General features: G+C 45.2%; 1 long non-coding RNA gene across 1 annotated transcript in view; it reads left to right on the forward strand.

The window, feature by feature from the left end:
- Nucleotides 1-13,349: 13,349 nt before the first annotated feature.
- LOC116659882 overlaps nt 13,350-25,686 on the forward strand; it is a 118,396-nt gene continuing 106,059 nt past the window's right edge. The window contains exon 1 of the long non-coding RNA XR_004315255.1: nt 13,350-14,706. This is a non-coding gene — a long non-coding RNA (uncharacterized LOC116659882). The remainder of the gene's footprint in view (nt 14,707-25,686) is intronic.

The raw sequence follows: 25,686 nt of genomic DNA on the forward strand, positions 1-25,686 counted from the left end.
CCCCGTCAGTAGTGTCTGTGATAAAATAAACTCGCCAGAGTAAGATGAATGCCAGCTTATTAACAAGCGTCACTTAGAAGGGAATGGAGCTAAGCTGGCCCAGCCAGAGGTGTGAGAGGTTTGCATTCCTCAGCACCAGTCTGGAGGAGATGCTCTTCCCCACGGTCATGTGTTGTTACAGACATGTTGGTGTAAGAGCTCTGAATTCTGAATGATTCTTGAGCGTGATGGAGAAACAGGGCAAGGAATCTCTGCAGCTCCCTGCCTCTTTCTGTTAACCTTGCTCTCCTCAGATATTTTTTTCCCCAATTCTTCCACAATATGGTACCCTCATGTTTCCCTTCATTGTCCAGATACCCTAGACTCCCGGACCTGGAGTCCCCCGTCAGGTCTGCTTTCTGTAGGGGGAGAAAGATGCTCAGGACCTGCTGCCCCTATTCTCACCTCTGCTCAGTACGGGCGCAGCATTCTGCCTGCCCTCCCATTCTTCTCTCTACCCATTTTTCTAGCTTCCTTTCTTTCACTGCAATACAAGGGAAAGAGCTACAACTCTGGGTGGTCAGAGCCTGAGACATCGAGGGAACTCATCGTCCGTCCTCTCTCTGCCTGGTTCCCACGTGTGTGGTAAGTTCTTCTGCGGATCCTGCCCCCCTGTGCTAACCACACCCAAGGACCCCTGTACCGGCTTGGCCATCCTCTCCGCTTGTCTGCTCAGGTCACAGGCTTGGAGGACTGCTCTCAGATCTCACCAGTCTCTGTTGGAATGGGAAGCAGCCTAAACTCCATGCTCCTCCCCAGTTTACCTTAGAAGCGCACTTGATGGGAATGTCAGAGGCTTGGTCTGTTTGTGAAAGAACACTGTTCTTTTTTATTTGATATCTGTTGCTGTGTGAATGCTTTCTTAGCCAACAACTCTAGAGGAGAGGGGGAGTTTGGGAGTGAGATTTGGGCTGCCAAACCTCATCCCGCACCCAAGTCCTTTCCCTTAGACTTGATCTCATCATCCCATACCTGTGTTCTAGATTTTGTGAGATGACATTGTCTTGGATCCCGGTTCAGAGAACCTCTTCTACTTTCATACACTATTGCTGCAATAGTTTGATGGGACAAACTACTGAGTGTGTGTTAATTGGTTGGACTGCCTTTCTTCTCAAAGAGTGTGTAGTTCTCACACTGGTCTCCTCTAATTATTTCCTTATTCCCCCTCAGTGTTCTGAATCGTGGGGATTATGGATGTGGGAGTGAATTTCTGAACCTGGGATCGCACACAGAGGAGGTCAGCTCTCACTGCCGTGCCAAGGGCTCTTCTTTCTTGCTACCAGGTGGCTGGTGGGACTGAGCTTTTATGTGGATTTCTGAAACCTGCGGTGGGAAGAGGTTTTAACTGCGAGTCTCTTCGTGGCATGGTCTTGAAAGATCTTCTCAAGAGTCTTTTCTTCTCAGTCTGCCAGCAAGCACTCAGCTCACACATGTAATAACTCAGCCACTATGGCATCCCCTAGTAAGGGGCTGACGGCCTTGGGCCCCACCAACTTGGCTTCCAAACCATGAAGTAAGAGAGAGGATTTCCATAGTGTTCTAATTAGAAAAGATTTATTTCTCCTTATCTGCTGGTTCAATGCATTAACCAAATTTTCCCTCCTGATTATTCATGATTTCTAGATCTGAAACTTAACTTTACTTACTAATCCGTCCTCTTCCATCTAGTAAACTCCTATTTATCCCTCAAAGCACCAGTTTGAATTGCACCTTTTTGGGAAAGCTCTGACTCTCCCGGGGTCATGGGCCCCTCCTCTGTGCTCCCACGGCACTGTTTACATTTCTTTGTAGTCATTATTGCATCTCATGATTTGTTCTGTCTGTGCCTCCTTTTAGATTAATCATCATGAAAACAGAGAAACAGTGTCATTTTCATTTTTGTGTCTGCAACGCTTGGTTCTCAAATAAGCACTGAACAAATGAACGAACGAGTAGCTATCCCAACAATTCCCTTCCAAGCCTGTTTGTGTTTTGTTAAGAAAAGTTTCTTTATGCACATAGCTTTAAAAATGTTAAATGGGACACAACTAGTTTTTTTTAATAGAAAAATATTATTTTGCAATGTTAGAATTCAGTAAACAAACAAACAAAAAAAGGAGATAACAAAGAAGAAGACAGATTCTTCCTCTCTGAGAACCTCCACCCTGAAGTGGAGACTGGAAATAACTATTTGGGAATCACAGAAGCCTTGACTGGGCACTTAACCATGAGCCAGACCTGCAATGGATGCTCTTCAAACATTGTGTTTAATCCTCGTGGTAGCCCACCCTGGTGTTACGATCTTCATTTTGCAGATGAAGGACAAGAGGACCAGGGAATTTAAGTAGTAACAGCATCTCACTCTCTGGTGGGAGAGGTGGAGGTGTAGAGAAGCACTTGCCTGCTTCTGGTATCACAGATCTGCCCCATCCGTCTTGTGACTTTACCTCTTGGCTCCCAGAGGACGCACTATAGCAATATGACTGAATCGTAGCAACATAAAATAATATGGGACTTGAATTAGCTCCATGTATTGTACAGTATACGGCATGCTGGTATGTGTTTTTAGATAATAATGCCCATTCTTTTTTTTTGTTTTTTGGTTGTGATAAAAATTCAAGACAAACACAAACACAAACTCCTCCAGGCATGTTTTCCCCATCAGTCTTTGTAGGAGAAATGGTTAGTTACCTCCTAATATCCAGGTCCTCTTTGCTGTTGGTAATAAGAATCCTGATTTTTAGTTGAACATATTGCTACCAGTTAAAAGACTGTTCTGCAGTTTTCCTTGCAGCCGTGTGACTATGTTTTTTCCAATAAGAGAGATGCAAGTGGAAGTGATAGTGAAAATTTTAGAAAATATGCTTCAAGAGAGAAAAAGTGGTCCTTTCTTATGTTTTCTATCCTTCAGTGTGAAACTCAGAGGCGATGGCTGGACCTCTAGCAGCCACCTTGGATCAACAGCTAGTATAGTAGAAGGCCATTGGAATCTAGGCCCTTGATTTTGTGGAATCACTGTATCAGCCCTGGACTGTGTACTTCTGGACTTCTGTGAGAGAGTAAAATCTAGTGTGTTTAAGGCACTGTGAATTTTGGTTTTCTCTCACAGGTGGCCATACCTAATTCTAACTGATATAACCTCTCACTGGCTCACCAATGATTTTAACTTATACCTGCCTTTCCTACATTTGTTTGAGGGCAGGTCAACAGGATTCCTGGTTAAGCTCACTGACATTTTCTAGAAAATTGTACTAAGTGAGACCTTATGCAAATTCCAACTACAGGCATGTGGCTAATTCTTCGTTGTTGGATTTCCATGTGTTTCTCTGCTTGCTCCTTTAAGTCCAGGCAGCAAGGCATTTGGGGGATGGAAATGTGTGCTGTGGACCGTGGACTCTGCTGACCCTAACGTGTGATCTGCAGAGCACCACAGAGCACCCGGCAGGACTCGGAGACTCAAGCTTTGTAGGGGGCCGCACGCATTTCTTCTGCTTGGTGACTCCCCACTATTCTCCAGAACCAGAAACCCTGTCTGCTGAGCATGTGCGCCCTGTGGAAGTGGTGGGGGTCTCCGATTGGAACTGGGCCAGATGGAAAGAGGCAAAGTCTGTAACAGCAGGTGCTGCCTACCTGACTCCCTATTTTCTGTCCCCTCATATTGCCAGAAGGAGGGGTTAATTTACAATCAGTAAACGTTTATAGCACACCACTTATGTGGGGCCACAGAGTTGAACAGAACACGGCTTTCATTCTCAGGTAGCTCATGATGTGCTGGGCTGATGCACTCCTAAACAGAGAATTAAATCCAGTGTGACGGGGGAGTGTGAGCTGAATGAGAGAGGAAGAGAGAGAAAATGTGCGACCAGAAGCTGGAGGAAGAGCATCTAACTCAGGCCGCAGTCTCAGGAGAGTCTTTCTGGAAGAAGCAGTATCTGAGTCTTAAAGGAAAAGCAGAAGTTCACCAGTTCAGGATGGGGTGGGAGGGGAACTCCTCGCAAACCACATCCTTGTGTGTGCAGTAAATCACAGGCAGCCTGTGTTGCTAGAACAGCAGTTCTCAAAGTGTGGTCCCAGGACCCCTGGGAGTCCCTGAGATCTTTCCAAGGGGTTCAAGAGGCCTTATTCTCTCATGGGTTTACAAGGGAATTTTCCAAATGCTATAATTTAATCTGATATTACAACAGATTAAATGCAGAAGCAGATATGAGAATCTAGCTGTCTGCTACTTGGCCACACATTTAAGAGATGTGTAAACATGTAAAGCAATGCCACTCTTTTCACTAATTTATTTTTTGAAAATATAGTTATTTTTCATAAAATACATATTTATTTAACACATAATAAGTTTGTTATTGTTCATTTGAAATCAGTAACATATTTTTTAAATTCTCAGTTCAAAATTTTAATACTATAATAAATTGATGGCATTCTTATAGACAATAGTTTTTTTTAAGGTAAATAGGTTCCATGATATTGCAGAAGGGATTCTGTGTATATGATCAAGGATTTTGAGATGGGAGATTATCCTGGGTTATCTGGATGGGCCAAGGTAATCACAAAATTTCTTATTAGAAAGAGGTAAGAGGGTCAGAGTCAGAGAGAAGAAATGGAATGATGGAAACAGAGGTCGGAGTGATGGGCTTTGAAGGTTGAGTAATAGACAGAAGGCCAGGAATGCAAATGGATTCTAGAAGCTGGAAAAGACATTGAGACGGATTCTCCCCTGTTGGAGAAGGAATGCAGCCCTGTTGACGTCTTGGTTTTAGCGCAGAAGACTCACGTCCAAACTTCTGATGTACAGAACTGCAACAGAGTAAATTTATGTTTCTTTAAGCTACCGAGTTTTTGGTGACTTGTTACAGCAGCAGTAGGAGATAATATACCCATTGCCTGACCCTGTTTGCTTAGACCAGAGCAGAATTCCTCCTGAGGATGCCTACCAGCCAGCCTCTGCTTGTAAACAGTTCTCTCCTTATTAAATCTGGTGGGTGAGCACTTCTCCTGCTGCCTGTGTGTATTTGATGTGGTGACCAGAGAGAGGCAGTTTGGAGCCCTGTGAGCCCTCAAAGTGACTCCATTGCCCCCAGAGTTATTTACATGTATATTTTGCATTTAATTCATTTTAATAACAAAGTGATAATCATTGAGAACATTTCTAGATTAATGTATGCATTTATTTACCAGTTGTTTATTGAGCGTCTAATCTACCCCAGGCACTCTTGTAGACACTGAGGATAGAGCGATAAAGAAGACAGATCTGGCCGCTGTCTTCACGGGGTTCCATTTGATTGGGGAAGAGAGTTCACACACCGGTGAACCGATATGCCGTAAACCACATCGTATCAGATTGTGATGACCTCCTGTGAAAGAAATGAGTGTCATGAAGTGATGGAGGGTGAACTGGAGGGATGTCATTTTGATTAAGGTGGCCAGGGATGGCCTCTCCGAGCAGGTAGCGTTTAAGTCAAAACCTGGTGATTGAAAAGGAGCCAGTTAGTTACTTGGGGCACTGGAGAGATTTGGTATCGGTGTTCTAGGCAGAGGGAACAGCAAGTACGAAAAGCCACAAGTTGGAAGGAGCCTGAGGGGTTGTAGAGACAGAAAGGAGACGAACATGGCAGGGAGACCTATTCCATTAGTTTATAGTGGTCTAGGGGAAGAGGATGGTGTCTGGGGTAGACAGAGAGGTGGATATAAGTTACCCAACTCATGACATATTTTGGAGAACATGCCTGTGGGACCGAGGTGCCCAACTGGATATGTGTATGGAAAGGGCAGTGGGGGGTGGAAGGAAGGGAGTGGTCAAGGATGCCTCCTAGGTTTGGGGTTACATGATGATTCCTGTTACTGAGATGGAGGAGGGGCAGATTCGGGAGGCAGAGCCGGAAATCATGAGCTCTCTTTGGGAAATGCTGAACTGAGGACTGCCTGCAAGGATGCATGCTGACGTGTCAGATGGGCGTAGCATATGACTAGCTCCAAGGGAAGGTCAGGGTAGGTGGTAAGTTCAGGAGTCATGATGACATCCGGGCTGTTTAGAGCCCCAGGCCTGCATGAGATCGCCAATGAAGAGACAGTGCAGACCAAGAGAAGGGGCTGCAACAGAGTTGACTGCCTTGACATCTAGGGTTCAGAGAGGTGTGTTGAAAATGTGCCAGGTTGCATGCTGGTGCTTGGCCCACATCGTTTTATTTCACCACTTCATCTCCAGTTTGTTCTAAAGTAGACCGATAGTCCATCTCTGCATTGCTTCTCAAATCTGACCATAACTGGATAATCTAGTCTGCACTGCTCAAGCATTTTTAAATTGTTGGCTGAATGGAACAAAGGGTGACTCTTTTATGACTGTGAGTTTTCACACAAGAGGGCTGCTTCCTAGAACTTACTGTGAGAAGAAAGAAACAAGACAGGAGCTGCAGGAGAGAGAGAGAGACACATCTGACTAACAGGAAGCCTCCTCCCCTCACCTGGAAGGAGTGCTGGGCAATGAAGCCAGCTCCATAAAGAGAGGAAGGCCAAAACCAGACTTACCCTATGATCCAGCAATCCCATTCCTGGACTTATATCTGGAGGGAACTCTAATTTGAAAAGATGCATGCACCCCAGTGTTCACAGCAGCACTCTTTACAACAGCCACGACCTGGAAACAGCCTCAATGTCCACTGACAGATGACTGGATAAAGCAGATGTGGTATATTTATATAGTGGAATACTACTCAGCCATAAAAAGAATAAAATAAAGCCATTTGCAGCAACATGGATGGACCTGGAGATTGTCATTCTAAGCGAAGTAAGCCAGAAAGAGAAAGAAAAATACTATATATTACTCATATGTGGAATCTTTTAAAAAAATACACAAATGAACTTATCTACAAAACAGAAACAGACAGACATAGAAAATGAACTTTTGGTTACTGGAGGGGAAAAGGGTGGGAAGGGCTAAGTTGGGCGTTTGAGATTTGCAGGTACTAACTACTATACATAAAATAGATAAACAACAAGTTTCTTCTGTATAGTGCAGGGAACTACATTCAATATCTTGTAGTAACCTGTAATGAAAAAAATATCAGAACGAGTATACTTATGTATATGTATGACTGAAACCTTATGCTCTACCCCAGGAATTGACACAACATTGTAAACGGACTATACTTCAATCGAAAAAGAAAAGAAAGAAAGGAAAACCAGGAGCATTATTGCTGCTGGAAATATTAGGGGCTTGCTGCCTTGTTCTAAATTTTTGATGAACTTAGTCACCGACCTTACACCAGGATAGCAAGAGTGGATCAGTAGAATATAGTGTGACAGATCAGAAAGGAGGGGCATTTTTGTCTTTCCTTATCTTACCTCCACTTCCCACTTCCAAATCAAGATGGTGTGTCTGGATATTAATACATAACTTTGCCCTCAAGCTACTGACATAGGTCAGAAGTCACGGAGCAAGTCATCTTGAAATCTAAGTGGGTGGAGATTAGAAGTAAGGTTGACAATTAATCCTGTAAGGAGACCTACACAGGGATTATGCCATCACTGTGTCACCAACAGGTGACATCCTTTGGGTAGAGCCAGAATGGTCATGTGCTGATATCAGTAAGAGGTGAGAGAATGGACAGTGGCACTGAGTTTTCCCTCTCTTTTAAGGACGTACTTAAATGTAGATGGAGAGCAGCTGCTAATACATTCTTCCCACCTGCCCCTTCTTTTCTTACATATTCATTTGTGTACATCCACCCATTTTAACAGGAAGATATATGTGGTCTTTATTTTAGATCGGGGGTTCTCTGAATTCTGTATATTTTCCATTTTTTTCCCCTCCCAATAATTTCTGGACTTAAGGAGAAGACCTGGGTTCCAGCCTATTCTCTCTTGCTAACTGATGATCTTGGGTAAATCATTTAGCCTTATTGAGTCTCAGTTTCTTAATTAGTTAAAAAAAAATAGAAGGAGGGACTGATGAGGCTTGATGTAAAGGTTAGTCGATATTCCAGAAGCAGAAACCCTGTGAGGGTTCTGTAAAGTCTGTATACACAGGGAGTATTTATAAAGAATATTGAAAACTAGTAGGAGCATTTAGAGATCATGCTGTTCTGGCTTGTCAGACAAAACATTCCACCTGTGAGTTGGTTTAGGCTGCAAACTATTTACTGTCTTTATAAGCAGCAAATTAGATGCCCCAATTCTTTTAATTGAAATAACAGAGAAATAGCAAACTTTGCAAAAGGGCAAGAGTGTGAGTTATTTCTGCAACCATATCTAGAGTTAGCTCATGTTTTATTTTCATGAATTCTTTGGGATGCCACACAGAAGGACAGATTTGGAGCGCCTGTTCAACAAAAATATTGAGCACTTACTATGTGCCTCTGTGCTGGGCACTAGAAATAACAAAACAAACTTATAAAAGGCTAGACAAGGTCCCTGCCCTCATAGAGGTAACAGTCTGGTGGGAGACACAGACAAGGAAGGAGAGTCACAGTGCAGCGTGGGGAGCATTTCCAGAGAGGAAGTGCAGAGGAGAGAGCCTAATGCAGCTGCAGAGGTGACCACACCAAGGAAGGTGTCCTGGCTGGCAAGGGCTGCCATGCTAAAATGCTGGAGTGGGGTGACTTAAACAGCAGAGAGGTATTTTCTCACAGTTCTGGAAGCTAGAAGTCTCAGATCAGGGTGCTGGCCAGCTAGGTTCCTGGTGAGAGCCTTCTACCTGGCATACAGATAGCTGCCCCTCATTGTCCTCATGTGGCAGAAAGAGAGTCAGAGAGAGAGAGGCAAAGAGAGGGGGGGAGAGAGAGAGGCAGAGAGAGAGAGAGAGAGAGAGAGAGAGAAGCTCTCTCTGGTATCTCTTCTTATAAGGGTGCTAATCCCCATATGAGAGCCCCATCCTCATGATCTCATCTAAACCTAATTACGTCCCAAAGGCCCCATCTCCAAATATCATCATATTGGGGCTTAGGGCTTTGATGTGATTTTTTTGGGAGGTGGGTGGGCACAGTTTGGTCCTCAGCACAGGCTTCCTGGAAGAAGCGATGAGACCCGAGCTCACAGCTCGAGGAGGAGTGCACCGGGGAGGGTGGGTTGGTGTAATCTGGGGTTCTACGGTGAGCATCCCAGATTACTCACTATTTTCCTACATCCTGTGTTTTTAAGCAGGATGTCCTCACCACCTGGAGGCACCTGCCTGATGACCTTACACCCATGTCTCTACACCCCCAACACATGGGCTCCTTCATGAGTGCTCTGTCACCCCCAGGCAGATAATCTCATTGTCCTCCACACTCCCTTAGCGGATGTTGGTGCTTCTCTGGAGAACTCATTTTGGTCCCTCCTGTCTCACATTCGCTTATGTACAACTCTGTTTCCTTCTTGAGCTGATGAGGAAACGGAGTTGGACAGAAGTGAATATGAGACGGGAGGGACCAAAGTGAGCGAAGGCAGAGCTTTATTTGTGTGTGTGTGCCCCTCCCGTGGCGTCTGGCGTGGTGCCACCGTGCACCGATCTTGATGCTTTTGCTTAGCAAGAGACCATCCCCGGAGCTTAGTGGTTAAGGTTTATTTAGCTCAGGGCTCCACGGGCTGTCCGGGAGGCTCCTCTGGTTTGGGCAAGGAGCTAGAGGGCTCTTAGATGATCTTTGCTGGGCTCTTCCCAGTGTCCTGTGGCCGGTGGGCAGACAGGCTGGAGGCTGTTTGATCTTGAACAGTGTTGCTCATGTGTCTGGGGGTTGACAGGCTATAAACAGGGTCACCTGGATTTTCCTCAGTGTGGTTCCTCCACGATCTGGCCTCTGAGTACCTTCTCAGTACTTTGCCCATGAACCCTATGGGCCAACCATTTGTCCGTTTCCCCTCAGAGGGCAGGGACCACGTGTGTTTTGATAAGTGCCGTTCACTCTCATTGAACGAATGCGGGAAACATCTTTGTGCAGCAGCCCAAAATAAGCAACCCTTACCAATGGGATAAGACTGAGAATTCCACCATGCCATTTACACCTCGGTCACCGAGGACAGGCCCCCACTGTGCCTCTATATCCCCACGCCACCGCATCCTTGCCCAGTCCAGATGTCATCTCTCTGGAAGCTTTTCATCATTCCCTAGACAAATTAATCAGACCGTCTTCCAGGTTTTCACAGCACTTTGGACAGAGCTTTGTGACAGCGTGACTCATGTGATTCTCCTTATTGTTTATGTGTCTCTTTCACAACAAAACTGTGAGGCCCTTGAGGTGGTGCCATAAGGTGGAATCTGCACATAATGTGTCAGCAGCACGTCTGCACTGGAATTCTGAGTTCAAGCATTTATCATTGTGTGACCCTCTATAAAACGGGGTTCGGTCAATGACATTTATTCGACAGATATTTATAGAGTCCCTACTGCGTGCCAGGCACTAGGCTGGCACTGGGGATGAAGTAGAACTTTCGATCAAGAAAAGGAATGAACAGGGAAACATGCAAAGAAGTTCCTGCTTACAAAACTGTGCTGTGTGATGGGAGAGGGAATAACATGGGCCCCACTTAATAGGTTGGCCAGGAGGGCCCCTGCGAGGAGGTGACTTCCACTTGGAGAACAAAGACCAAAAGAAGCCAACCACGTGAAGGTTGGATGAAGCGTTTTAAGCAGCAGGAGTGGCTTTTTGTCTCTGCCAGGCATATCACAGGTACTTACTAAATATTTGTTGAATGAGTGAATGAGTAATTGGAAGACTGACATTGGTCCTGGTCCTCAACTAAAAGTTGGCCTCTTGGAGAGAATTTCCTGTGGTGCTTTTGTGCCCCAATTTTGTCAACAGACCACGGCACACAGACCTAACAGGCTGGATAAGTTTAGTTGTCTCGTCACTCACCTCCACCTTGGTTCCCTGGGCTGGTTGTCTCATCACTCACCTCCACCTCGGTTCCCTGGGCTGGCTGCTTGCTTCCACAGGACAGGGCTGCCACCTCGGGGGGTCCCATCGCTCTTGCCACTTCCTCTCAGTGCACCGGAGCTGCCAGTCTGGGCTGTCTTTTTTGCCCAGTCACGGGACAGATGAACTGGGGTCTTCAAGGACCCAAACTGCCCCCCAGGGAAGCACGCCTCTCCCTATGTTACATCATGCTCTGTTCTGTGGGGGGCAAGTCAGCACTCTCTCACCTCCTGTTGTCTGGCTGAGCACTTCCTAGTTTCCCCTCACAACCACCTCTCTCAGGTACAAAGTGGTGACAGAGAGGTGAGTGACTGACCCTGGTGTTCTGCTCAGAACCGAACCTGTTTCTTTGTGGCCACCAGGGCTTTGTCACTGGGCCCAGCTTGTCTGCTGACCCTCTTCCCAGGTAGGCTGAGAGCTTTCCCAGAACGCTTCTCACTCCCTAAGCAAATGTCCTGCTGGCAGCCCAGCGCACTAGCTCATTAAATCTGTTTAGAAGTATTTGAATCCCAGAGGCGGACACTGCCTGGGCTCTGTCTGGGATGCCCAGTAGGTCTGAGGCTGCTTTCTGTTTCCTCCTCCTCCCCCTTCAAAAGTCTTTATTTTCTCTTCCCTCTCTGAGGAAAAGTCTGGTAAAGGCATTTGAGATACGGATTACTGAGGCAGCGTAATGTTTTACATCTGCAAGAGACAAAGCTGAAAGTCAAGGGAATGGCTCCTTAAGTGTCGGCAAGAGCATATTCTGGGATGCTCTTGAGCTCATATAGCAGAGCAACGCTCCCTTGCACCCACGCTCAAGGCTGTTCTCTCATGATGCTGTGCGTGATACTGCTGGGGTGGGCAGAGCGGAGGCCAACAGCAGCAGCTGTGCCAGGAAGCAAAACCCAGCAAGTCATTTGCGAACTAAGAGGAAGCTGGGTTGCTCCGTGTGCTTGTCTGTCAGCCACAGCAAGACGCGGGCTCTGGAGCCCTGCAGACTAGGTGTAGAACCCCATCTGATCCCTTACTAGGTTCATGAACGTAGGTCTCATCGCCTCTCTGTACCTTGCTCTCATCTGTGAAATGAGTAGAATAGTAGTTAAGAGCAGTGACTTCAGAGTCAGACTCCATCACTTTCCAGCTCCGTGAGTTTGAGCAAGTTCCTTCACCTCTCGGCACCTCACTCTTCCTCATCAGATGGTGGTAATTATAGCATGTTGACATCACCGGGTTGTTGTAAGGATTATACGAGATGATGTACCAGAAGCACTTAGAACGGTGCCCCTCCCAGCGGGAGCGCTGCAGGGATGTTTGCTGTCATAGGTGTTACCGTGAGTGCCCACCTCGTAGGTCGTGTGCGAGTGAATCAGCTGGAGAGCTTGGCACGTGGTGAATTTCAGCGGGTGCTCTCACGCGTGTAACAACAATGCTGGCTCCACTCAACATGTGAGATGCCTGCATTCAGTTCTACGTGAGCTTCCGAAGGTGAAGTTTCCAAGTTCAGGAGAGGGAGGGCTCTCCAAGTTGCTTTTCCATTCCACACACTCACTCTAATGACCCAGTTTTCTCCAGGAACCTCTGTGAGGAATGTCGAAAGCTTTCATGCGTGTAGGAGCTGCCCTTAATCCCTGATAAGGGGCAGAAAGAGGAATACAGCCAAGTGATAGGAGAGCCTGGTGGGTTTATGGTGTCACGTTAAGGGTGTTCTGATTTCTCTGCTCTATAAAACACCCCTTATAAACTATAAAATAAAATATTTACATTTTTACATACCTAGAAGTACTGGGTGGGTAGAATGGAGTGATCTGATAGATTTCCAAACCCACGAGGCTTCGGGGATTCTGGTTTTGCTTTACCAAATGCAAACTGAGATTACATTGGTTCTCTGGAAAATGCGTTTTACTGCGTGAGTTATTTTTAGTGGGGAGAGTGTGTTGGCTTTGGGAGAGCCTGAATAGAGGCTGTGGTGGCAATTTGGATAGTCCTTCAAGTTTTTGATAACAGGAGCAGGGAGAATTTATATATATATAAAATCATATATATGGTTAATTTTTTTGTTTATATGAAAAGGAATTTTAAAGACATGCAACTTCTAGAAATTTCTATGTGCAGCTGCTGGTTAGTTTACTGAGCCACCATGAAGACAGAGCAAACACCCTGCCAAAGTTTAATCATAAGCTGATAGCTGTAGCTTGGAAAGGGGAAAAAGAAGGTCTGACTTAATAAGCTGACAGATAAGTCAAACCCCCACAAATGGTAATTTACAGCTGCAAAGGGCAGTGTTTTAAAATCACCCTAGTGAATTACATGTTTCAGGAAAAAAAAAAAACCAAAACAAAACAACTACGTATCTGAAAAATTATGTTCTTTGGTAATCCTTTAGACACTATTGTTTTGGCCCCATTGCCTCACTAAGGTTATAAATAACACAGTCCTTCCTCCTTTTATTTTCCTAGGTTAGCTGGTTGCCGCTAGTTCCGGTTTCCTGGCTGTAATGGACCTGCATCCTGTTCCGCTGCAGGTGCACCGTCATCTCTGTCACCTGGAGGGGGCGCTGTGGGGTGTGGCTCACAGCTGCAGCCTGCGAGGTGAGGGACTCTGGGCATCCTGTCTCCTGGTCCAGCTCCCCATCACTTCCCTGCTCCGTAGGCCACCGTGTTGGAAGGAAGGCATGGCTCTTTCTTGCTCATTCGTTCCTGGTTGTCAGCTGTTTTCACAGCGGGCCTTTCTGCTGCATGTGGAGCTAGGAGGAGGGCTGTGGCATGTGCAGGTGTGCCCCACAGGAGGCTGCCCTCCCAAGCTGTGCAGCTACCTGGGGGGAAGGGCACCTTCGTCTGGTTTACACAGAGGAGCTTCCTGGCCTAGTGGAGGGGGCCGGTTAGGAGTGCTGGGGACCCACGGGAGAATCTTTGTTTCAAGGAACATCTTTGTCTCACTGCCGTGTAGCCTCAAACACAATGGCGGTGGGATTTAGGGCCTGAGGTGTTTTCTGCATTCTCACATGAGTTTGGCTAAGCCGGGATTCTTGAGAACAACGGTAACAGCAGCCTTGGTGACAACGCCAACAGCAAGCAGTGGCAGATTGCGTTGCCCAGAGGTGGCTGCAGCAGTGTCTTCACCCTGCCTGTTCTTCCAAAATGTGCACCTTCCAAACCCCCATCAGAAGATGGAGTCAAGCTCTCTGTCCCTGGGGTCCTATTTGTGCTTGGACCAATAGACCACGTGGATGAGACACTGGCACTCCCAGGCATGGCCCTTGCCTGGCCTGGCAGCTTCCACTTTCAGCCTCCGGGAGGATGGCTGCCAAGGAGAGAGTGAGACTCCTGTGTGACCACCAGGTTGGGAGAAACCCAAGCCGTGTGCGGAGGCCCTGGAGGACGAGACACCATGGGATAGAGGGGACTGGGGAGGGGCGAGGGTGCAAGGGAGGGAGGTGCGGACACCTGCATGAAGAAGCCGTCTTCAGGTTTCCCTGGCAACCCAGTCGAGCCTTCAGATGACTCCAGCGCCAGCTATGCTCTGGCTGCATCTGTGCAGGAGTCCCCGAGGCCAACCTGCCCCGCTGCAGCCAGTCTACCCACAGAATCACAAGAGAGGAAACATTGTCATTTGAAACCACTAAGTTTTGGGGCGGCTTGTTTGGCTGCGATGACAACGAAAACACTCTCCAAGCCTCCTACCACTTCCTCTGAAAATAAAACTCCACGTTTCAAACTGAATGCTCTTTGACTTTTGCAACTTTATGGCCCGGAACCCGAGTGAGGGAAGAAATGAAGAATCTAGGATGTGACGGAGGTCTCGCTGGAATAGACAGCCGGTAAGTGGTGTCCTGGTCTTCTCACGAGCTGGGTTTGAGGCCGGCTTTCCTTACTTCCTAGTTTACCCTGTTTCTGCCTGTCCCAGTCTTTGACCTAAGAGACGTGGGAACATATGAGTCCTGTTCATTCATGTATTTATTTAGGTGTTTAGTTATGGATGTGACAGTACTGAGAGCCCAGGGCTCTGGTGGGGAGTCAGAGAAAGGGAAGCATCTTGCCTGCCTCTGTGAGACTCGCCGCTGGGCAGGGAGACGGTGCGTGAGGATAAGGAGTGCCAGCACATGGGGGCCACAGGAAAGGCACATGTGAAGCATTTCAGAGGAAAGGAGACTTCCACCCTCCCTCTCCTGGGCCACACAGAAAAGAAAACGTGAGGGGACCTAACCGGGTTGAGTCCACACCGCCACTCTGTGCCTCTGACGCTCTTTGCGAGGAGCGAGTCCTGCTTTGTGGTCGGTGAGGATGGAGCGTTGGAATCAACGGAGCGCCTGGCCACAGCTCGTTAGCGATGCCGACCTGGGAACCAACTTCCACCTTGACGGTTTGAAACCACTTTCCTTCCCACTCCACCCAGACACCTCCAGGCTCACGTTCCAGGGGCATTTGTGGTCTGACATTCTTGATTTTCCCTGCCTCGTGTCGTTTATGAATTGTTTCGTAGGTACCCAGCTGGCCTCCTTAATGAGGCTGGAAGTTTCCTGAGGGTCTTATTCTTTGATTCCTTTTATGGATGGTATTGGAAACTTAGAACTCAATAATCACTTAACAGTTGATTGGTGAATATGGAACTGGATTGGACGGGTCACAAAAACTTAGGAAGAAAAGGATTCGGATACCAAGAGAAAGTCTTAGAAGTATTTCGTCATTTGCAGAACCCCTAGCATCTGTCATGGTGGGGCTGAGCACTTTCCAGCCATTAACTTATAGAATCTTTACAGCTCAGTAAAGTAGGTACATCATGTCTTATTTTACAGCTGGGGAAACTGAATCCTCAAGGTTAAATTACCCTGATCAAGATCATAGAGCTAGTTAAGTGGGAGGCCTGGGTTTCAAATCCACGGTGATTCAGTCCGGAGGTTTCTGCTTCCACCACGACATTCTGTCACCTTACCTTTGTGAGTCCGATGTGCAGATCAAGTGGGGTTGTCTGTCAAAGGCAGTGCAGTTTTTATGTATCTGGTTTCCCAATTTCCCCAAACTTTCCAGTTCTAAATCTTCTACGCTTGGGCTTAAATTTAGCAATCTCTCGTTTCCAGCCCCTAACTTAGTTTGGATATCATATCTAAAAATTTGGATCCAACGTGTGTATTTCTTGGGGAAGCAGAAAAAGTGCAAACCTTCCAGCATCTGTTCCTTATAATTGCTCTGCATTAAATTACAATTTTGGATTTAAATTAGAAAAAGTGCATTTTGGTACCAAGACTTTGATGTGGAAATGAAGGAGGGTAAGAAGTAACAGACACCCTCTGTATTATTCTTTAATAGAGGGAGATGTGTTAAAAAAAAAAAGAGAGAGAGAGAGAGAAATCAAAGTCAAGGGAAGGAGCCCCGGTACTTGTTCTTAGCCTCTGGAGGAGATGGTGGAACGTCAGACTTATGTTGGTGTCGAGGACCAGAATTTCTACGTGTTCCCTTGAATCTGGAGTGTTTAGCCCCGAAATTTTACCTCCAGTGCTGCCCGATTCATATTCTCAATCTTCTCCTGGTTGGGAGACCCTAGTTGAAGCTGATATCACTTGTCCCAGCACCTCCGTCCTTATAAATCAAGTTAAGGTAGCAGGGATGAGAGAAACTCATAGAAACAATAAGAAAAGGACTAACTGGACAGAAATATGAGTGAAAGATGTAAGTGGGATGTATTAGATTTGTGTACAGCATGGGCTGCTGTAACCAAGTACCACAGGCTGGTGGCTTAAACAACAGAAATTTGTTTTTCACAGTTAGGAGACTGGGAAGTCCAAGATCAAGGTGCCATCAAGGTCAGGTTCATTCAGAGACCTCTTCCCTTGACCCATAGGGAGCCAACTTCACTTTGTACTACGTGATCTCTTTTTTGTGTGAGCATGGGGGGAGAAAGGGCAATCTTTCTGGTGTCTCTTCTTACAAGGATACTAATTTTATCAGATGAGGGACCCACTCTTATGACCTCATTTAACTTTACTTCCTTAGAGGCCTTATCTCAAATTTAGCCACATTGGAGGTTAGTGCTTCAACATGTAAGCTTGGCGAGGGACATAAATATTCAGCCCATAACACAGGGCAGTCACACAAAGAGTAATACAAATAGTCAGTAAACATGTATTATTGATTTTTAATAACAGTAGCAATAGCCAACATTGATTTGGAGATTCCCATATGCCAAGCATTGTTCTAAGCTGTTGACATCTCATCCCTCATGAAGTTCTTATAGGAAGTCTATGACAAGGTAGTTTTCCACTGTTATCTCAGTAGACAGAAGAAGAGCCTGATGCACAGAGAAGTCAGGCAACTTGGCCAGGGACACACAGCTAGGAAAAGGCAGCTCCAGAATTCAAACTCAGGATCTGGCCCCGAGTCCATGCTGTCGACAACTTCCTAAGATGCTTAGACTTAACCACAGGGAGAAAGTAGAACAAAAACCCAGTTTTTAGCCATTGGATTGATTAAAAATGAAAAAACTAGGTATAGCTAGTGCTGGCAAGAGTGCAGGGAAAAGGACATTTTTACACACCTTTGGTGGAAGTGGAAACTTTTGAAGGGTGATTTGACAATGTCTGTTGAAATTAAGTATGTGTGCTTTTATCCTTTGAGCCAACAATTCCACTCCCGGAAATTTACTTACAAAATTAGGCCAAGGTGTCAGTGCAAGAATATTCATTGCAGCATTGTTTGAATTAGTCAAAAACCCAAAGTTAATATAAATGGCAATCAACAGGGCAGAGTTTAAAGAAACTGATAATTTGATGAAATGAGGATCTGTGAACACTGATGTGGAAATGGCACACACGTTTGCTGATATGTGTACTAGTTTGTTGGGGCCACCGTAACAGAATCGCACAGACGGGGTGACTTAGAGAACAGAATTAGATTTCCCCACAGCTCTGGAGGCTGGAAGTCCAGGGTCAAGGTGCTGGCATGGTTGGTTTCCTCTGAGGCCTCTCTCCTTGGTTTGCAGACGGCCACCCTCTTGCTGCTTCTTCAGATGGTTGTTCCTTTATGCATGTGTGCCCGGGGTCTCTTTGTGAGTCCTAATCTCCTGTTCTTAAAAGGGCCTCGGCCAGACTGGATTAGGGCCCACCCTAAGGCCTCGTTTTTTACCTTATTTTCTCCTCTAAAGGCCCCATCTCCAAATACAGTCACGTTCTGAGGTATTGGGAGTTGGGATTTCAACACAGGACTTTGGAGGAAGCACAATTCGTCCCATAACATAGATGAAAAAGAAAGATGGATAACCTTGCGATTAGTATAATCTTTTATGTGTAATTTAAGATACATGAAGGCTGATATATGCATTGAAAATTTGTCTGTAAAGCTCTCCAAAGAACTCTTACACTGACTTTTGGGGTAAGAAACTGAAGTGTGGCTGAGGGGTAAACGCCTATCTTACTTTCACACCATTCTGTATTTAATACTCTCATCACATAGAAGCATTGCTTTTTATTTTATGTTCAAATGTCAGCAGAGCTACCTACATAGTAGGATTATGCATCATTTTAACTTTTGCCTTAAATTTTTCTGTTGACAATCTTCATAAATATTGTTAAAATTTAAAAAAAAATTCTAAAAATGGAGCAACCAACAAATTGAGGGGAAGTGAGCTGCATGTATGTGGAGAGATTTAGTGGCTGATGGCTAACTTTCATTGTTTTCAGTGTGCTGTGGTATACTGACGATCTTTGGGGAAAAAACCAAAAACTTCTCAAAGTTTCATAATCCATGGTCCCATCCCCACTTTTCTGGTATTATTTTGATTTACAAAATTTTCTTGAAGGTTAACCTACTTTAGGGAAGTGTTGTGCCTTCTCTTCACTGGAAATAGTCCAAAAAGAAAAAAAAAAAAGAATAGAGAGGTTACTATCAGCTTCTGACTGCCTGCATTCTATTGATCTGCTTTAGGGATTTAAACATAGCAAATTATTCATCACTGCCCACCTTCTGTTACCATCAGGTTCCTGGGTCACCTCAGATCCTAAGCGTGTTCATTCAATGTCAAAGAATTTTAGCATATTCAAAGGACATGTGATTAGGAGGGAAATCCACCACCAAAGAAAATCTACACACCTTTATCCAAAGAGAAATATCGATCCATCATTTTTCCATCATTTGCTCCCGGGCATTGACATGCTTCTACTTCGCTCGAAGAGCAAAGAGACTTTTAAATTGGAATAGTTTCACAGTTTTGCCCCATGAGGAGAGGAAAAGGGGAGGAAATGACATTTACTGAGGGCTGACCATGTGCCAAATGCTTGACTTCTATTCTTTTATATTCACCTTTATAGCCACCCGATGAAGTGAGTGTGATTATTTCTCATTTACAAATAAGGAAACAGAGTCAAAGAGGTTAAGGGACAATTTCTAGCGATTGGACTGTGGAGGTGGAACCAGATGCATCACCAGGCCTTTGAATTCAGAAGCACATGTTTATCACAGCCTCTCCTGACAGTTCACAAGCAGATTCTCGGCAGGGACCCCGGGCTACCGGGCCTTGGGACGTGGAGAAACGGAGCAGGACAGTCGGACGGAGGCCTGGGCTTTCCTTAGAAATAGGACCAGGGGGAATCCTCGTTCAACTCAAGGGAGACGCTGGTTAGAGCCTTGAGTGGTACTGCTGGAGGGCCTTCCTCTAACCCCTTCCTTTGACAAAAGGGGGAAATGAAGCCAACAAACTTAAGTGAATCTTACCTATTTCTTGTATCCCCAAATTCTTCTTCCTTTTTGTAGATTTAAAGAATGAGCCCTGCAGTGCAGGGGGATGGTTTGCCAGTGGATTCTCTGTGGCCTCATTTTCTTCTTATCAGTCCTTTGCCTACATCTACTTTAGTGTCATCCCATGTTTTTCATTCAAGATTTCAGGAAGAAATGAAACTTTTAAAACATTCATTTATTTTATTATATATATTCTCAAGGTAAAAAAAAAAATTTAAACTATACAGACATATAAGACAGAAAATGAAATTTGATGTCATTTCTCACTCCAGAAATAAAAATTTGGTGAGTAACCTTCCAGATGCTGTGGTATAAATGAATACACCCCATACTGAAGCCTGAGGCAAAAGGAAAAGTCAACAACACTGATCTTGCCTTTGTTTAAAATTGTGATATGTTGTTCATCATGGCTTTTCTTTTTTTTTTTGCATTACTTTGATTTTTGAAACATTACGTTGAAGTATTGCTTATCTTGATTGATGAACTTTTTGGCACCCCTTAAACTTTGCACCTGAAGTGAATTCTGTTATTCTCTTGCCTCATTCATCTCACCCTAGCCCTGGCCCTGTATTATACACATTATTATTAAAAAGCTCTTTTTTTTGCCTTGTTTTATGAAATAAAAAATAATCATACTATAATTAGATGAGTTTACACATCTACAGCACTGACTATATAATTCTATAGAATCTTTGTGACTTACATATGCTAATCCTCATAATAGCCCAATGGGGTGGGCCCTATTTATATCATTTCCATTTTGCAGATGGAAAAACTGAGGCCTTGAGAGTTAAAGTGCCCCAGGCCTCACAGCTAGTAAGGAATTTGGACTTAAGCAGCGGGACTCCTAGAGTGTGTGCTGTAACCTACCATGTGCTCCTCTCTCTCTCTGCTCGTTGCACACGTTGTCCTGTCCCCTACATGTTTTTCATACTCTATCATAAGCATCTTTCAATTTCAACATGGAAGAATCTACCCCATCTTTGGATCCCCAATATAGATGGAAATAGCAAGAAAAAAAAAGCCAAAACAAACCTCTCTCAACAGCACCTTGACAAGCCTTCCCCTTAGCCAGTGCCATTCCCCCCAGGCCTGTCTTTTGCCTATCAAGACCATTTCTCTCAAGTGGACTTTTGACCCTTGTGGCTGTGGCTTCTCCTCTTTTGTGCCGATGCTCTTATTCTGAAGATAATTTACCAGTGCCGGCAATCTGGCTGCTGTGTGTGCAGAGCAAGCAACCTCTTCACGAGCTCAGGGGAAACATTTGGAGCACAGATTGCAAAGCACCTGAATTTGAAATGTTTATTTCTTGGCTGGCTTTTATTTTCTTCCAACTATCAAAGGAACTCTGGCTGAAGTTGACGCATTAATCACTTGTCTAATTTCATTTCTTAAAACCTAGTTATTTTTAAATGATAAGTAACATGATTTACTGCCCTTTTTGATTTAGAAACCTGTTCAAAATGCCGAGTGGTGTCTGCCTCTTTGTTTGCATAGTCTTGAGATGCTTTTTCGTTTGCCTTTTTGTGATAATTAAATGCTTATGGTTCTTTCATCTAAAATACTTGTTCATTATTGATATAATTCATGTGCTCCAGACCATTTAATTTAAGTATTGGTTATTTCTAGTAAAATGCAATATAGTTGGTGTCCCTAGGTAAATAGGCTAAGAGAAATACCCTGACCTGTTCTGGTTATTTTGCAAAATATTCCTTTCCATTTATGAAAATCCCGTGATTTTATTTAGCAAATCCTGTGATAAATAAATGGAAAAAGCAAGCAAAAAAAAAAAAAAAAAAAAAAAAAAACCCCAAACCCCAAACCTCTCTCAATAGCACCTTGACACCCACTCCCCTTTAGCCAACTCAGTTCCTGGGTGGCTCAGTTCCTTGGTCAAAGTTTGCACTCTGATTTTGCCGTGTGGAACACTGATCACAAAGGGGTGTGTGTGTGTGTGTGTGTGTGTGTCCCTTCAAATCTTTCATGACTTCTTATGGTCTGAGTAGGTAACAGGTCAGGCAGAGTCAGGTCCCTGTAAGCACCAGGAGGTAAGAACAGAGCCTGACTGGCTTGTGTGTATGACCATGTGAGGGTGGTTGGGATGTAGGTAGTGGGCAAGTTAGGTGGACTTATGGGCTGAATTATGCCCACCCCCCAAATTCACATGTCGAAGTCCTAACCCCTAGTACCTCAGAATGTGATGGTATTTGGAGACAGTGTCTTTAAAGAGGTAATTCAATTAAAATGAAAAGACCATGACTGGTGTCCTTAGAAGAAGAGCTCAGGACACAGGCACACCCAGAAGGAAAACTGTGTGAAGACCCAGGAGAAGCCGGTTCATCTACAAGCCAAGGGGAAGGGCCTCAGAAGAAACCAACCCTGTCAACATCTTGATCTCAGATTTCTAGCCTCCAGAATTATGAGAAAATAAATTTCTGTTGTTTAAACCACCCATCCTGTGGTACTTTGTCTTGGCAAACTTAGGGATCGAATTCAGGTGGAAAGTGGCTAAAACAGGGTAGACTTCTGAAATGAATTCCATACATTTTTGGTACGCTGGTCAAGTGGACGATCTCATGAATTTTACTGTCCCTGTAATTTACCTACCTGTAAATAGATTTCCTGTTCTGGAATTGTTGTGATCCCCCATGTTTTAATGAAGTAGCTTTTATAGCCTCAACGGACTCAGTGTGCTAACTGGTTGGAAAATCCAGTGAATCAGCTCTGAGGAATGGGCTGAGGGGCCGAGCCCTCCTTGTAAGGCTGCCCCTGGGGGAGAGGACACCACTCCCATTGGGATGGAAGGGCGAGAGAACATGGCTCTCACACGACAAGCGTTGTGGGCTCAGCCTTATACACACGGTCTCCTTCTGTTTTCACTACAAACTTATGTGACCTGTTATATGATCTGTATTTTATAGATGAGAAAACTGAGGACATGGCAATGATAAGAACTTGTCACTTAAATAGTTCTGCCTGTATCCAAGCTCATCTTGTTTTTTATTGCACCACCATACCTCTAATTTCTTCTTTTTTTTTAATGTTATTGCTTTGGTTCCTATGATGCTAATTTTATGTGCCAACTTGGCTAGGATACAGTGCCTGGTTATTTAGTCCAATGCTGGTGGAGTAGTTACTGTGAAAGTATTTTTTAGATGTGATCACCATTTATAATCAGTAGACTTTGCATAAAACAGATTACCCTCTATTTATTGGGTGGGCCTCATTCAATCAGTTGAAGGCCTCAGAGCAAAGATTGAGGTTTCCCTCCGAAGGATAAATTCTGCCTCAAGACCCCAGCACAGTAACCTGCTTGAGTTTCCTGCCTGCTAGCTTGCTTTGGGGATTTCACACTCAAGACTGCAGCTTAAGCTGAGTTTCCAACTTGCTGGCCTGCCCGACAGATTTCCAACTTGCCAGTCCCCACAGCTGTGTGAGCCAATTTTTAAATTCTCTCTCTCTCTGTCCTATAGGGTTGATTTCTAGGGAGAATCCTGAACTAATGCAAGTCTTTAATGAAATCGAGTCTTTGGTTTGGAAGCTAGGAAGTTTCAGTATTGCATTAGACTAAGTTACCTGCTATAACAAACAATCCCCAAATCTCAGTGGGTTGGACACAGTTTAAATTTTATTTCCCACATATCATGATCCAACAGAGTTTTGGCAGGCCGGCCTTCTCCATGGTGATGAGGGAACCAGGCTTCTACCCAGTGGCTCTTCCATCTTACAGGGGTCCTGTGGTTCCTTGCTGGACCCTCTACATGTGGCTGGGAGACGAGGGAAGTGAGCTGGAGTCTCTCAGGAGGGGTGTTAGAGGCCAGACCTGCAGGCGGCACACACTTTCTCCCATATTCCGCTGCCCAGAGCTCCACCACGTGGGCGCTCCTGGCTCCAAGGACCCTGGGAAGAGCCCAGAAATGAGAGGAGAAACCCGTGTTTTGGAGAATCACTGTCACCCCCAACAACTGCCAAACGTGGCTGCAGACATGCAGAGGGTGGTGGGAGGAAGAAAGTCAACAGAATAAATGGTGGTTGTTTTTGAATGAGGACACAGAACGTTTCTGTGTGTCTATTAGCTTTAAAGTGAATTTGTGGATTTATAATTTTAATTTATAGATACACGATCTTGATCAAAGGGACCATAGAATTCTTGGCCTGGAAATTACCAAAAATTTACCCAAAAAATTCATTTGGAAAAATAATGGAGTGTACATCCAAAAAAAGTTTTGAGCAAGAAGAGCAGTTTAGGTGGAAATCTGTTTTCACCAGATATTAGACAAGGATGCAAAATAACACTTGGCAAATGAGATACCACGTAACACCAGCAGGTAATGACCAGTGCTGGTGACCTTCTAGAAAAATGAATAGGGTCATATGCTGCTGGTGGCATGCTTGCTTGGTACAAATCTTTCAAAAAGCAGTGTGAGGAGATATATCTACAATATACATATTTAGCAGAAGCCATAAAAAGGTTTCTACATTTTGACCTAGTAAGAGTGACCCTAGGACTTCATTCCTAGGGAAAAATTCAGCTTAAAAAAAAAAAGCTATATGTAAGGATATATTCATTGCATTATTAGTCCGAATAGGGGAAAAAAATTGGTGTGAAGTTTACAAATACCTAGTAATTATCTTTAATGAGAGTCCTTCTCTTTTTACGTATACCAACGTCTTACCAGCCACTGCTAGAGTAAGAACTGAAAAACAGAGTTTGGCTTTAAATTGACAAGGAAAAAGTGAGGCCGAGCCTGGCTGTAACTGAGTGTCTGCTCACCACTGTGGAACCATATCATCTTTGTAGATGTAAACATAAGTTTCTTTTTTTTCTCTCCGTGGTCTGGAAAGTGCACCATGGTCATTATTAAGACCATTTTCCTAGCTCAAAAAAGCCTCAACCCCGCTTGCCTTTGGAGATTCTCATGAGGGAACAGAAAAGAAATAAAAAGATTAAAGGGAAGCCCAGCCTCCCTTATGTTTGCCCTCGGCAAACAGAGGTGCCCCAGGAAGGAGACCGGGTGAGGCTCTGACAGATCTAGGCGGTGATGTGCGTGTGTGTGGAAGACTCCGACAGGGACAGAACCATCTGCTCCCTCTTGTAAGTCATGGGCATCGTGGTGGATTTACCCCTTGCCCTGAGATCTGTGAGGTGGGATGCTTGCCCCTTTGCTGGGAGCATAAAGAGGCTCTGGGCCCCCTTCCCTTCTCCTTCTCACTTCTTGCTGAGCAGAAGCTAATGTGTAGAAGGTAGTGGGGAAGGATTCCAAGTGCATACGGACCCCCTTTGCCTGTAGGATGTCCGTAGTGGTGAATCCACTGGGTGGTGCTGGTTGAGCGAAAGGGCAGTGGGTGGGGGGGGAGCCCCCCTGAGGTCCTGGTCTTGCTGACAGAAGCAGGTCTTCCCTGGAGGCGTCTGTCTTCTCTTCCGCCCTCTCCTGAGCTATGACCCGGAGACAAGCCCCTCAGAACTCCTAAGGTTCTTTGAGGAGTCAACCCAGTGGCCTGGCTATCTAATACGTTTTTTAAAAAAGGTCTCTTTGAAGAAGACACAAGTGGGAACAGATTTACCAAGAGAAGTGGCAATAGAGACAGAAATCATAACAGCAAACACAATAATTATAGGATTGCCGAAGACACAATAACAACTTTTCCAGTGCCTCCCACCGTCCTGGCCGGACTCCCTGCTTCCCGGGCCCCGAGGCCTGAGCTCCTGTGGTCCCTGTGCGAAGTGCTGGCCTCTCCCCGATGGTTCCCCGGGCCCTGCCTGAAGTCCTGGGCGGCCTCCCCCTCCACGGGGGCGGTGGGAGCTTTAAATAAACACGGCCGAGGGGAAGAGAGGGAAATAAGAAGCCTGTGTTCTTACACAGCACACAACAAGGCTCCTTGTGGCTCCAGCACAGGGAGCTCCCCTTCCAGCTGTCCTAAACATTTTCTCTTCCAAGAAAGCACTTTACAAATGATGCCTTGGACAACAGGAAGAGCTCTGAGTCACCAACCACACGAGGAGTCGGAGGTTTGGGAAGTCCCTCAGTGCTGGGGGAGGCAGTGGTCACCTTGGAGGCTGGGACACGGTGTTC

Source organism: Camelus ferus, chromosome 25 (assembly GCF_009834535.1).
Source record: "Camelus ferus isolate YT-003-E chromosome 25, BCGSAC_Cfer_1.0, whole genome shotgun sequence".
Taxonomy (NCBI): Eukaryota; Metazoa; Chordata; class Mammalia; order Artiodactyla; family Camelidae; genus Camelus; species Camelus ferus.